The sequence below is a fragment of the Symphalangus syndactylus genome, chromosome 4 (assembly GCF_028878055.3).
Source record: "Symphalangus syndactylus isolate Jambi chromosome 4, NHGRI_mSymSyn1-v2.1_pri, whole genome shotgun sequence".
NCBI lineage: Eukaryota > Metazoa > Chordata > Mammalia > Primates > Hylobatidae > Symphalangus > Symphalangus syndactylus.
Window position 1 is genome coordinate 81,377,147 of NC_072426.2, and position 13,785 is coordinate 81,390,931.

A 13,785-nucleotide genomic window follows, 5' to 3' on the forward strand; every position below is an offset into this window, starting at 1 on the left:
GTGTTTTGACTTCAGTGTATTTTTCCCAGTAGAGTCACCTGTTGCCTATTACAATGAAGTTAGATGTCTCCTGACCTCAGCCCATCTGTGAAGTTAAAAACTCTGTTGGGTAAAAAGTTTCTGCTTCAGTCTTGCTGTCCATGCCCGTGGTAGAAGCTACAACAGGGGATTTACTCTCCTCGCCCAAATCAGGTCCAGTTTCTGGGCCTCCCTGCTCCATGCTGGGGGATACTGGACATTCAGAGTGCCTTTCTGTCAGCCCCACAACACAGCCCCACTGGGGTGGCTGACTTTGTGCTGACCTTGTGTCTCTGAGCTCAGTTTCAACTGGGGTGTATCTGAGGGTTAGTCTTCAGAGACCTTGGAATGAGGTAAGGCTTTCCTAGTTCCATGTAGGTGATTATTTTTCCTTTTGTCTATATTGAGTTATTTTCGTTCATTTGAGAAGTAACTGGGCAGGAGGCTTGTTGACATTTACTTGAAATGCCATCCTTTGTCACCTCTAAATCAATCTGTCCTCTTCTCCAGGATGGGATCTCTTTGAAACAAGAGTAGTTTCATTTTCAAGGTCGGGGCTCTAGCACCTAACCCAGCGTGTGGCAGGCAGGGAGTGCTCAGGGCATGTTTGTGGGGACTTTTCTCAACAGTGTGCAGGGCTGAATGAGGGAGTGGAAGCCTCCGCTCTGCAGCAAAGACAAGACAATTATGATCAGCCTCTGAATTCCCGTCACCATTGCCACCAGCTGGGCCATAGGCACTTGTGCAGCCACATGGAATACCTCCTTTGTTGGAAGTACCCAGTTTGGACACTGTGGCCCTTTGGTTAGCTTTCATTTTCATTGTATCTCTTCATACATTTTTAGATTAAAAATCTTTATTTAATAAAAATAAAACATTATTTCTTTAAAGCAAGCATTTAAAACATTTAGTGTATATTTCTTCTGATATTGATTTTATTATTAAAAAAGACCAGAAATTCCTTGGAAAACGTAATTAATGGCCAATGTTGAGGATGGAAAGTTTAACTTTGACTGAAGAAGAACCATCTTCAAGTTCATATAGACAGTAAATTAGCCTCTGGAGCAATGACACTGTACTCAAGAGCCCCAGCCATCTGGAGAAGTGGTTTCCATGTGAAAATTTACAGTTGCATGGTTGTATTTTAGTGCTTTCAGTTTGGTTTCTCTTGAGAAATTTCCTTCTTTTGGTGAAGTTATTTAAATTTGGACATGGCTTAACATGGCAACCAGAATTCCAAATTCTCATTATAAGGGAGTCAATGCCTTGGCCATATGTTCATGATTCCTCCTGTTGATAAAGTCTCCTGATGAACAAATTTTATTTCTAAAGGAAATTGCTATTCCAAATTTGATAAGAGTACTTCGAGTTTCTATTTCAATACTTCTGACAACCCTGAGGGAGAAATCATTTTATTTTCTCCCTCTCTGTTTTTCTTCATTGTCATGAGTGATCAGTGAATTAATCAGTTTAAAGAAGTGAATGTTGCATCAGTAAGAAGATAATTTTGTACATGTCTGTTTCTCTACTTGGTAATTTTTTATTGTTTAGAAGTAGAAGATGGATTAAAAAGATAAAAGCCATCAGTGTAATATACAATATAAGGCATATTGTAGCTTGTCATTAATAAATATCACACATCATTTAGATTTTGCTTTGGTCAACAAACTTTTACCAAATTTGCCTAGTGTTTTTGATGAAACTGCTTGACCACTATTGACTTGGAGGATTAGTGATAGAACTGAAAGATTAAGGAAATTATTTGGAGAATTCATTCTATGAGTGGACTTTTCTAGCAACGAAAGGAAGAGCTGATTTTTGCACAAGCTATGGACAAATTAGGTAGTTGTGGACACTGATTCCACACAATACACTGGAATTTAACCCAGTGGTTCTTCCCACTCCTTGCAGTGCTCATCCCTACCTTGCCTGCTTAGATTAAGTTGAAATAAATCTTTGCTTAGTCTATTTCATCTGTTCTATTGACTCGTTACACACACACACAGACACACACGTGTGTGTATGTATATATATGTGTGTATATATATGTGTGTGAGTGTGTGTAATACATATATATATTTAGTGATTGCCCTAGGGTTTGAAATATACATTTTCAAATAATCTGAGTTTACCTTCAGATACTATTAAATCACTTCACATCTAGTGCAAACAGCTTTCTTCCCAATTGTTGCTCCTATCTTTTGTGCCACTGTTGTCACTTATTTTACTTTTACATAAGTTATCAATATACAATCTATTGTTACCATTACTGTTTTAAATTTTTGGCTATCTTTTAGAGCAATTTAAAATAAGAAAAAAAGAGAATTTTACCTTCACTTGTTCCATTTCCAACACTCTTCATTTCTTTATGTAGATACAGTTTTCTAACCAATGCCATATTCCTTCTTCCTGAATAAGTCCCTTTAAAGATTTTTTGTGGAGGGAGTCAGCTAGGATGAATTATGTCTGTTTTCATTTGCCTGTGAACATCCTTTTTTTTTTTTTCCATTTTTGGAGGATATTTTCACTGGCTATAGACTTCTGGGCCAATGGTTTTTTTCTTTCAACATTTTAAATATATCACTCCATTGTTATTGTTTCTGACAAGAAGTCTGTTGTAATTCTTACCCTTGTTTCTCCTTAGGCAATGTGTCATTTTTCTCTGCCTTCAAGATTTTTCTCTTTGCTTTTAGTTTTCTGAGATTTGAATATATGTCGAAGTGTATTTTGTTTGTTTCTTTTATGTTGTTTCCATGTTTATCCTACTTGTGTCTTGTGAGTCTCTTGGATTTGTGGTCTGGTGTCTGTCATTAATTTTGGAAAATTCTTAGATGCTATTTCTTCAACTATTTCTTCTACTCCACTGTCTTTCTCTTTTCCTAGGATTTTAACTACATGTGTCTTAGAATATTTGATATTATCCACAGCTCTTGGATGTACTTTTTTTTTATTGTTACTATACTTTAAGTTCTAGGTTACAGGTGCAGAATGTGCAGTTTTTTTACATAGGTATACATGTGCCATGGTGGTTTGCTGCACCCATCAACCCATCACCTACATTAGGTATTTCTCCTAACGTTATCCCTCCCATATCCTCCCACCCCCAACAGGCTCCAGTGTGTGATGTTCCCCTCCCTGTGTCCATGTGTTCTCATTGTTCAACTCCCACTTTTGAGTGAGAACATGTGGTGTTTGGTTTTCTGATCTTGTGATAGTTTGCTGAGAATGATGGTTTCCAACTTCATCCATGTCCCTGCAAAGGAGGTAAATTCATCCTTTTTTATGGATGCATAGTATTCCATGGTGTATATGTGCCACATTTTCTTAATCCAGTCTATCATTGATGGACATTTGGGTAAGTTCCAAGTCTTTGCTATTGCGTATAGTACCACAATAAACATACGTGTGCATGTGTCTTTATCGGAGAATGATTTATAATCTTTTGAGTATATGCCCAGTAATGGGAATGCTGGGTCAAATGGTATTCCTGGTTCTAGATCCTTGAGGAATCGCCACACTGTCTTCCACAATGGTTGAACTAATTTATACTCCCACCAACAGTGTAAAAGCATTCCTATTTTTCCACATCCTCTCCAGCATCTGTTGTTTCCTCACTTTTTAATGATTCTAACTGGCATGAGATAATATCTCATTGTGGTTTTGATTTGCATTTCTCTAATGATCAGTGATGTTGATCATTTTTTCGTATGTATGTTGGTTACATAAATGTCTTCTTTTGAGAAGTGTCTGTTCATATCCTTTGCTCATTTTTTTGATGGATTGTTTGCTTTTTTCTTTTCTTTTTTTGTTTTTTTTTTGAGACGGAGTCTTGCTCTGTCCCCCAGGCTGGAGTGCAGTGGCGTGATCTCGGCTCACTGCAAGCTCCGCCCCCCAGGTTCACGCCATTCTCCTGCCTCAGCCTCCCGAGTAGCTGGGACTACAGGTGCCCGCCAACATGCCCGGCTAATTTTTTTTGTAGTTTTAGTAGAGACGGGGTTTCACCGTGTTAGCCAAGATGGTCTCGATCTCCTGACCTCGTGATCTGCCCGCCTCGGCCTCCGAAAGTGCTGGGATTACAGGCTTAAGCCACCGCGCCCGGCCCTGTTTGCTTTTTTCTTGTAAATTTGTTTAAGTTCTTTGTAGATTCTGGATATTAGCCCTTTGTCAGATGGATAGATTGCAAAAATTTTCTCCTATTTTCTAGGTTGCCTATTCACTCCAATGGTAGTTTCTTTTGCTGTGCAGATGTTCTTTACTTGAATTAGATCCCATTTGTCAATTTTGGCTTTTGTTGCCATTGCTTTTTGTGTTTTATACATGAAGTCTTTGCCCATGCCTATGTCCAGAATGGTATTGTCCAGGTTTTCTTCTAGGATTTTTATGATTTTAGGTCTTATGTTTAAGTCTTTGATCCATCTTGAGTTAATTTTTGCATAAGGTGTAAGGAAGGGGTCCAGTTTCAGTTTTCTGCATATGGCTAGCCAGTTTTCCCCACACCATTTATTAAATAGGGAATCTTTTCCCCATTGCTTGTGTGCATCAAGTTTGTCAAAGATCAGATGGTGGTAGATGTGTGGTGTTATTTCTGAGGCCTCCATTCTGTTCCATTGGTCTATATATCTGTTTTGGTACCAGTACCATGCTGCTTTTGTTACTGTAGCCTTGTAGTATAGAATGAAGTCAGGTAGCGTGATGCCTCCAGCTTTGTTCTTCTTGCCCAGGATTGTCTTGGCTATGCAGGCTCTTTTTGGTTCCATATGAAGTTTAAAGTAGTTTTTCCAATTCTGTGAAGAAAGTCAGTGGTAGCTTGATGGGGATAGCATTGAATCTATAAATTGCTTTGGGCAGTAAGGCCATTTTCACAATATTGCATCTGCCTGTCCATGAGCATGAAATGTTTTTCCATTTGTTCGTGTTCTCTCTTATTTCTTTGAGCAGTGGTTTGTAGTTCTCCTTGAAGTGGTCCTTCACATCTTTTGTAAGTTGTATTCCTAGGTATTTTATTCTCCTTGTAGTAATTGTGAATGGGAGTTCACTCATGATTTGGCACTCTGTTTGTCTGTTATTTGTGTATAGGAATGTTTGTGATTTTTGTACTTTAATTTTGTATCCTGAGACTTTTGCTGAAGTTGCTTATCAGCTTAAGGAGATTTGGGGCTAAGACAATGGCATTTTCTAAATATACAATCATATCATCTGCAAAATTTTGTTGAAGGCCTTTTCTACATCTATTGAGATAATCATTTGGTTTTTGTCATTGGATCTGTTTATGTGATGGATTACATTTATTGATTTGTGTGTTTGAACCAGCCTTGCATCCCAGGGATGAAGCTGACTTGATTGTGATGGATAAATTTTTGATGTGCTGCTGGATTCAGTTTGCCAGTATTTAATTGAGGATTTTCGCATCAGTGTTCATCAGGCACATTGGCCTAAAATTGTCTTTTTCTGTTGTGTCTCTGCCAGGTTTTGGTATCAGGATGATGCTGGCCTCATAAACTGAGTTAGGGAGGATTCTTTCTTTTTCTATTGATTGGAATAGTTTCAGAAAGAATGGTACCAGCTCCTAATTGTATGCCTGGTAGAATTTGGCTGTGAATCCATCTGGTCCTGGACTTTTTTTGGTTGGTAGGCTATTAATCATTGCCTCAATTTCAGAGCCTGTTATTGGTCTATCCAGAGATTCAACTTCTTCCTGGTTTAGTCTTGGGAGGGTGTATGTGTCCAGGAATTCATCCATTTCTTCTAGATTTTCTAGTTTATTTGCATAGAGGTGTTTATAGTACTCTCTGATGGTAGTTTGTATTTTTGTGGGATCAGTGATGATATCCCCTTTAACATTTTTTTTTTTTTTTTTTTTGAGACGTAGTCTCACTCTGTCGCCCAGGCTGGAGTGCAGTGGCGCAATCTCGACTCACTGCAAACTCCGCCTCCCGGGTTCAAGCCATTCTCCTGCCTCAGCCTCTCCGAGTAGCTGGGACTACAGGCGCCCGCCACCACGCCCTGCTAATTTTTTTGTATTTTTAGTAGAGACAGGGTTTCACCGTGGTCTCGATCTCCTGACCTCGTGATCCGCCCGCCTCGGCCTCCCAAAGTGCTGGGATTACAAGCGTGAGCCACCGCCCCCGGCCCCCTTTAACATTTTTTATTGCATGAATTTGATTCTTCTCTCTTTTCTTCTTTATTAGTCTTTCTAGTGGTCTATCTATTTTGTTGATCCTTTCAAAAAACCAACTCCTGGATTCATTGATTTTTTGAAGGGTTTTTTTGTGTCTCTATCTCCTTTACTTCTGCTCTGATCTTAGTTATTTCTTGTCTTCTGCTAACTTTTGAATTTGTTTGCTCTTGTTTCTCTCGTCCTTTAATTGTGATGTTAGGGTGTCAATTTTAGATCTTTCCTGCTTTCTCTTGTAGGCATTTAATGCTATAAATTTCCCTCTACACACTGCTTTAAATGTGTCCCAGAGATTCTGGTATGTTGTGTCTTTGTTCTCATTGGTTTCAAAGAACAACTTTATTTCTTCCTTCATTTTGTTATTTACCCAGTAGTCATTCAGGAGCAGGTTGTTTAGTTTCCTTGTAGTTGTGCGGTTTTGATTGAGTTTCTTAATCCTGAGTTCTAATTTGATTCTTCTGTGGTATGAGAGACAGTTTGTTGTGATTTCTGTTCTTTTACATTTGCTGAGGAGTGCTTTACTTCCAATTATGTGGTCAATTTTAGAATAAGTGTGATGTGGTGCTGAGAAGAATGTATATTCTGTTGATTTGGGGTGTAGAGTTCTGTAGATGTCTATTAGGTCTGCTTGGTCCAGAGCTGAGTTCAAGTCCTGGATATCCTTGCTAAGTTTCTGTCTCGTTGATCTGTCTAATATTGACAGTGGGGTGTTAAAGTCTCCCATTATTCTTGTGTGAGAGTCTAAGTCTCTTTTTAGTTCTCTAAGAACTTCTTTATGAGTCTGGATGCTCCTGTATTGGGTGCATATATATTTAGGATAGTTAGCTCTTCTTGTTGCATTGATCCCTTTACCAGTATTTAATAGCCTTCTTAGTCTCTTTTGATCTTTGTTGGTTTAAAGTCTGTTTCATTAGAGACCAGAATTGCAACCCCTGCTTGTTTTTTTTTGCTTTCATTTGCTTGGTAGATCTTCCTCCATCCCTTTATTTTGAGCCTATGTGTGTCTTTACATGTGAGATGCGTCTCCCGAATACAGCACATTGCTGGGTCTTGACTGTTTATACAATTTGCCAGTCTGTGTCTTTTAATTGGAGTATTTGACCCATTTACATTTAAGGTAATATTGTTCTGTGTGAATCTGATCCTGTCATTATGATGCTAGCTGGCTATTTTGCTTGTTAATTGATGCAATTTCTTCATGGCTTGGATGGTCTCTACAATTTGGCATGTTTTTGCAGTGGCTGGTATCAGTTGTTCCTTTCCATGTTTAGTGCTTCCTTCAGGAGCTCTTGTAGGGCAGGCCTGGTGGTGACAAAATCTCTCAGCATTTGCTTGTCTGTAAAGGATATTATTTCTCCTTCACTTATGAAGCTTAGTTTGGCTGGATATGAAATTCTGGGTTGAAAATTCTTTTCTTTAAGAATGTTGAATATTGGCCCCTACTCTCTTCTGGCTTGTAGAGTTTCTGCCGAGAAATCAGCTGTGAGTCTGATGGGCTTCCCTTTATGGGTAACCCAACCTTTCTCTCTGGCTGCCCTTAACATTTTTTCCTTCATTTCAACCTTGGTTAATCTGATGATTATGTGTCTTGGGGTTTCTCTTCTTGAGGATTATCTTTGTGATGTTCTCTGTATTTCCTGAATTTGAATGTTGGCCTGCCTTCTAGGTTGGGTAAATTCTCCTGGATAATATCCTAAAGATTGTTTTCCAACTTGTTTTCAGTCTCCCTGTCACTTTCAGGCACACCAATCAAATGTTGATTTGGTCTTTTCACATAGTCCCATATTTCTTCTAGGCTTTGTTAGTTTCTTTTCACTCTTTTTTCTCTAATCTTGTCTTCTAGCTTTATTTCATTAATTTGATCTTCAATCACTGATATCCTTTCTTCTGCTTGATTGAATCGGCTATTGAAGCTTGTGTATCCTTCACGAAGTTCTCGCGCTGTGGTTTTCAGCTCCATCAGGTCATTTAAGCTCTTCTCTACACTGCTTATTCTAGTTAGCCATTCGTCTAACCTTTTTTCAAGGTTTTTAGCTTCCTTGTGATGGGTTAGAATATGCCCCTTTAGCTCAGATAAATTTGTTTTTACCGACCTTCTGAAGCCTACTTCTGTCAACTTGTCAAACTCATTCTCCATCAAGTTTTGTCCCTTGCTGGCAAGGGGCTGTGATCCTTTGGAGGAGAAGAGGCGTTCTGGTTTTTGGAATTTTCAGTCTTTTTGCACTGGTTTCTCCCCATCTTCACGGATTTATCTACCTTTGGTCTTTGATGGTGGTGACCTTTGGATGAGGTCTCTGAGCGGACATCTTTTTTGTTGATGTTGATACTAGTTAGTTTTCCTTCTAACAGTCAGGCCCCTCTGCTCCAGGTCTGCTGGCGTTTGCTGGAGTTTCACTCCAGACCCTATTTGGCTGATTATCACCAGTGGAGGCTGCAGAACAGCAAAGATTGCTGCCTGTTCCTTCCTCTGGAAGCTTTGTCCCACCTGTGTGAAGTGTCTGTTGGCCCCTACTGGGAGGTGTCTCCCAGTCAGGCTACACAGGAGTCAGGGACCCAGTTGAGGAGGCAGTCTGTCCATTATCAGAGCTTGAATGCCATGCTGGGGGAACCACTGCTCTCTTCAGAGCTGTCAGGCAGGGATGTGTAAGTCTGGAGAAGCTGTCTGCTGCCCTTTTGTTCAGATATGCCCTGCCCTCAGAGGTGGAATCTAGAGAGGCAGTAGGCCTTGCTGAGCTGCAGTGGGCTCTACCTAGTTAAGAGCTTCCCAGCTGCTTTGTTTACACTGTGAGCATAAAACTGCCTCCTCAAGCCGCAGCAATTGCAGACGCCCCTCCTTCCATGCTCCAGCATCCCAGGTAGATATCAGACTGCTGCACTAGTAGCTAGGAAGGCTCCATGGGCATGGGACCCACCAAGCCAGGCACAGGAGGGAATCTCCTGGTCTGCTGGTTGCAAAGACTGTGGGGAAAGTGCAGTGTTTGGGCAGGAGTGTACCGCTTCTCCAAGTACAGCCACTCATGGCTTCTTTTGTCTAGGAAAGGGAAATCCCCCAACCCCTTGTGCTTCCCGGGTGAGGCAACACCCCGCCCTGCTTCGGCTCACCCTCCATGGGCTGCACCCATTGTCCAACCAGTCCCAATGAGATGTACTAGGTACCTCAGCTGGAAATGCATAAATCACCCATCTTCTGTGTCTATCTCGCTCGGAGCTGTAGACTAGAGCTGTTTTTATTTGGCCATCTTGGAAGCAACTTGATGTACTGTTTTTAAAATTTGTTTTGTGTTTCTCATCACATTTCCATTTAGCTAATTTCTATTGCTGTATCTTCAGATTCACTGATTCTTTCCTCAGCTGTGTCATATCCACTGAAGAGCATGTTGAGACATTCTTCATCTATGTTACATATTTTTTGCCTTTTCTGTTCTATTTGATTGTAGGATTTCTGCCTCTCTTCAGAAATTACCCATCTGCTACTGCATGTTGAACCTTTCACATTAGAACCTCTAAGGTATTAATCACAGTCATTTCCCATCTCCTGTCTAACAGTTCCAACCTTGGTGCCATGTTGGATTCTGGTTCGGTTGCCTGCCTTGTCTCTTAGACTGAGCTCTGAGCTCTTCTTGTGTTTCACATGCCTCCTGTTTTTGTTATTGTTGCTTTGTTGGAAGTTGAACATCTTATGGAGGGTGGTGGGTACGGAAGTAATTTTTTTTACACTGAACATGAGCATGCCTTTCTTTCTGCTAGACCTTCAGCATGGAGGGTTGTGTTAATGCTGTCACCAGTTTGGCTGAATTTGAAGTTTGTTGTGCTCTGGTTACCCTCAGAGCCAGAAAGTTCCGATTCCTCTGGTTATACCTTGTGTTTAGGATGTGAACTACTTTTCCAGAGGGTTGTCCCCACTGCCTGTATTCTGCCTGGCTTAGGAGTCTGGCTGGGTGGTTTTGGGTCTTCTCTTTGTGTTGCTCCCTGTGAAGAATCTGTTGTTGCAGTTCTCCTGGCTAGGAACCACTGCCATGTATGCCTGATGTCTGTTAGCATGGTGTTGGGGGAAGGGAGAAGGGTACCTCAAACGTACTGAGTAGGCCTGGACTCAGGCAGTCTCAGTGCAACTGATGCTTTCCTAAGTGCCCTATACCTGCTCGAGCTCTGATGAGGGATCTCACATGTTTCCCTGCCTTCCCCACGTATGCAGATTTTCTTTAATATCCCCTTCCCCCAGCTGCAGTGGGTTTCCACCCATGCCCCCAGGCAGCAGGGTGCATTGCTCTTCTGAAGATTAAGGCTGCTGTTCCTTTCTCTAAGCAAGATGGGGAGGGAGCTGTCTCAGCATTCTCAGTGATCTTCCCTGGGAGTGGATTTTGGGTTTCATGGAGGAAAACACTGCAAGTGGTGCTAATGCCCCTGAATCTCCATCCCCTTCAGGTGTCCTCCTTCTCATGCTAGCCATGCAAAAGTTGTAAGATTCAAAATAGAGTCACTTGTGTCAAATCCTGGCCTAAATTGTGGGTGCAGTGAAGTGGATGAGGGGAGATGGGCTGAGGTGAGTTTGGAGAAAGGGCCAGAAGCCAGGTCGTGCAGGGCCATGGGGGCCAAAGGAAGGAACTGGTGTCATGCTAAGGGAGCCAGTGGAGGAACTGGAATTTGGCACTTCCTTGATCTTATTTACGTTTAAAGGAGGCTAGTCTGAAAGTTCGGGAGAGGGTGAGTGGGCAGCATAGTTTATAAGGTCCGTACTCAACCCCAAATCCCATGACCCTGTCCCATGTCTATATCTACTGCAGGATAATGAGCTTCTGCTTCCATCTCTCTCAAAATACTACTTATCCGTCTCAAAAAAAAAAAAAAAAATACTACTTATCCTTTACAAATACTACTTATCCTTTACAACAGAGCTGGGGAAGGCCATGAAGGGAGGACTCTCACCCATAATTTAACTGATAACAGGAGCTATCACAAAAAGTTATTGCAAACCACAGCTTACTATGTGAGTCACACAAGGACAGAGAGCTGCAGATACAAAAACTCCTGCCTGACACACTGTCTCATAAGCCCAACCCCAAAATGCAAGGGCCTAACCCGGAACTCCAAGAGCACAAGTCCTATCTAACAACCACTGACACCAATCAGAACTCTCCGGCTCTTGTAAAAAAGCCATGAGCTGTGTTGTTTTTGGTGTCTGCAAGAAACCATTTGGTTTTTCCTTCCAACTTTTAGGTTCAGGGGATTCATGTGCAGGCTTATTACATGGGTAAATTGCATGATGCTGGGGTTTGGTGTACAAATTATTTCATTACCCAGGTAGTGAGAATAGTACCTGACTGGTAGTTTTAGATCCTCATTCTCTTTCCAACTTCCACCGTCAGGTAGGCCCCAGTGTGTATTGTTCCCTTCTTTATGTCCATGTGTACTCAATGTTTAACTACTACATGAGAACATGTGGTGTTTGATTTTCTATTGCTGCATTAATTCTCTCAGGATATTGGTCTTTAGTTGCATCTATGTTGCTGCAAAAAACACGATCCTCATTCTTTTTTTTAAGGCTATGTAGTATTTCATGGTGTATATGTATCATATTTTCTTTATCCAGTTCACCATTGATGGACACCTAAGTTGATTCCATGTCTTTGCTATTGTGAGTAGTGCTGTGACGAACATATGCATGTGTGTCTTTATGGTACAACGACTTATCTTCTTTTGGATATGTACTCAGTAATATACCGAGGATTCCTTAAATTCCAAAGGACTATAAGTTGTTCTACCATAAAGACACACATGCATATGTCAAAATGGGTCAAATGGTAGTTCTGTTGTTGTTGTTTTTCTAAATCAATAGATTTTTTATTGCATCGTTTAAATATCACAAGTAGGTCTTAGGAGTTGCCTGGCATCTTGTTTCTGTAGCTGGTCAACTCTTAGATCTTATTTGTTAGCATGCTGAGCAGTTCCTTTATCAGAGACATAAATACCATCCAAAAATTTTCTGATATGCTTGTTTTTAACTGTTGTGGCTTGCTGAATCAAAGCCGCTGAATTTGAAACAAGCTCAATGTCATTTCCTTCAAGGATTAATTCATATTTCTGGGTTTGACATACTGAACAAGCAACACCTGGTCTCATCTGAACCCTGCGGATGTATTTTTCACCCAAGAAATTTCGGATTTCAACAAAAGACCCATTCTCCTGGATAACAACGTTGATGGGGAAGTGAGCACACACAGACCTCATCTTGTAATGGAAGCCTGGTGTAACACCCTTGATCATGTTCTGTACATGACTACAGATAGTCTGAGCCATAGCCAGTTCCTTTCTGTTACCTCACCCAAATGTTGTCAAGCCAGAGCCTCTTTTTTTTCTTTCCAAGAAGACTGAGTTCTACACTGATGTGATTGAAGTCCCTCCACAGGGTTACTCTGGGGCCCTTCACAATAACTGTGCATCCCTTCAGAGTAATGACATTTTCCAGAATGTCGACAGTCTGATTGCTGAGAATGGTCTTCATTCTTGCAGTAGACATGGCAAATAAAGCAGTAGTTCTGTTTTAAGTTCTTAGAGAAATCTCCAAACTGATTTCCACAGTGACTGAACTAATTTACATTCCCACCAGCAGTGTGCAAGCATTCCCTTTTCTCTATAACCTTGCCAGCATTTGTTATTTTTTGGCTCTTTAATAACAGCCATTCTGACTTGTGTGAGATGGTATTTTACTGTGGTTTTGACTTGCATTTCTCTAATGATTAGTGATGTTGAGCATTTTTTTCATATGCTTGTTGGCCACGTGTACATCTAATCTTCTTTTGAAAAGTTCCTGTTCATGTCTTTTGCCCACTGTTAAATGAGGTTGTTTTTTGCTTGTTGATTTGTTTAAGTTCCTTTTAGATTTTGGCTATTAGACCTTTGTCAGATGCATAGTTTGCAAATATTTTCTCCCATTCTGTAGGTTGTCTGTTTACTCTGTTGATAGTTTATTTTGCTGTGCAGAAGCTCTTTAGTTTAATTAGGTCCCACTTGCCAATTTTTCTTTTTGTTGCAATTGCTTTTGGAGTCTTCATGAAATCTTTGCCAGGGTCTATGTCCAGAATGGTATTTCCTAAGTTTTCTTCCAGGGTTTTTATAGTCTTAGATTTCACATTTAATTCTTTAAGCCATCTTCAACTTTTTTTTCAAAACAACTTGTGTAATCTCCTCTTTCCCTAGTAACACCCTAACCTTTTCCTTTGTTCTCCAGACATTCCAGAGGCCACCCTGGTCTGTGTGTATGTCCTGAATTGCAATCCCACTTCTTGTTTATTATTCCCAAATAAAACCTTCCTATTTAGGGATTTACCTCTTTATATTTTTTATGTTGACAATTAATTCATTTAAAAATTTTAGCTGAATCTTCTTACCAGTTTATATGGCACCCAATGGTGTCTGCCTAGGTAAACAAATACTCAAATTCTGTTTCTTTTGGCATGAAGCTGTGTCTCCCTGGATTTTGGGTTAGTTGGTTGACCTGTGACCTCAGTACTCTGATGGGTTCAAGAAAAGTCATGATTGTGCAATTTGTCTAGCTTTTTTTTTTTCTGGTTGTAAGAGGGATACATTATTCT

The 13,785-nt window shown here is 40.5% G+C and overlaps 1 pseudogene; it reads right to left on the minus strand.

The window, feature by feature from the left end:
• Nucleotides 1-12,053: 12,053 nt before the first annotated feature.
• LOC129480267 (large ribosomal subunit protein uL6-like) lies at nt 12,054-12,695 on the minus strand (annotated as a pseudogene).
• Nucleotides 12,696-13,785: the final 1,090 nt, after the last annotated feature.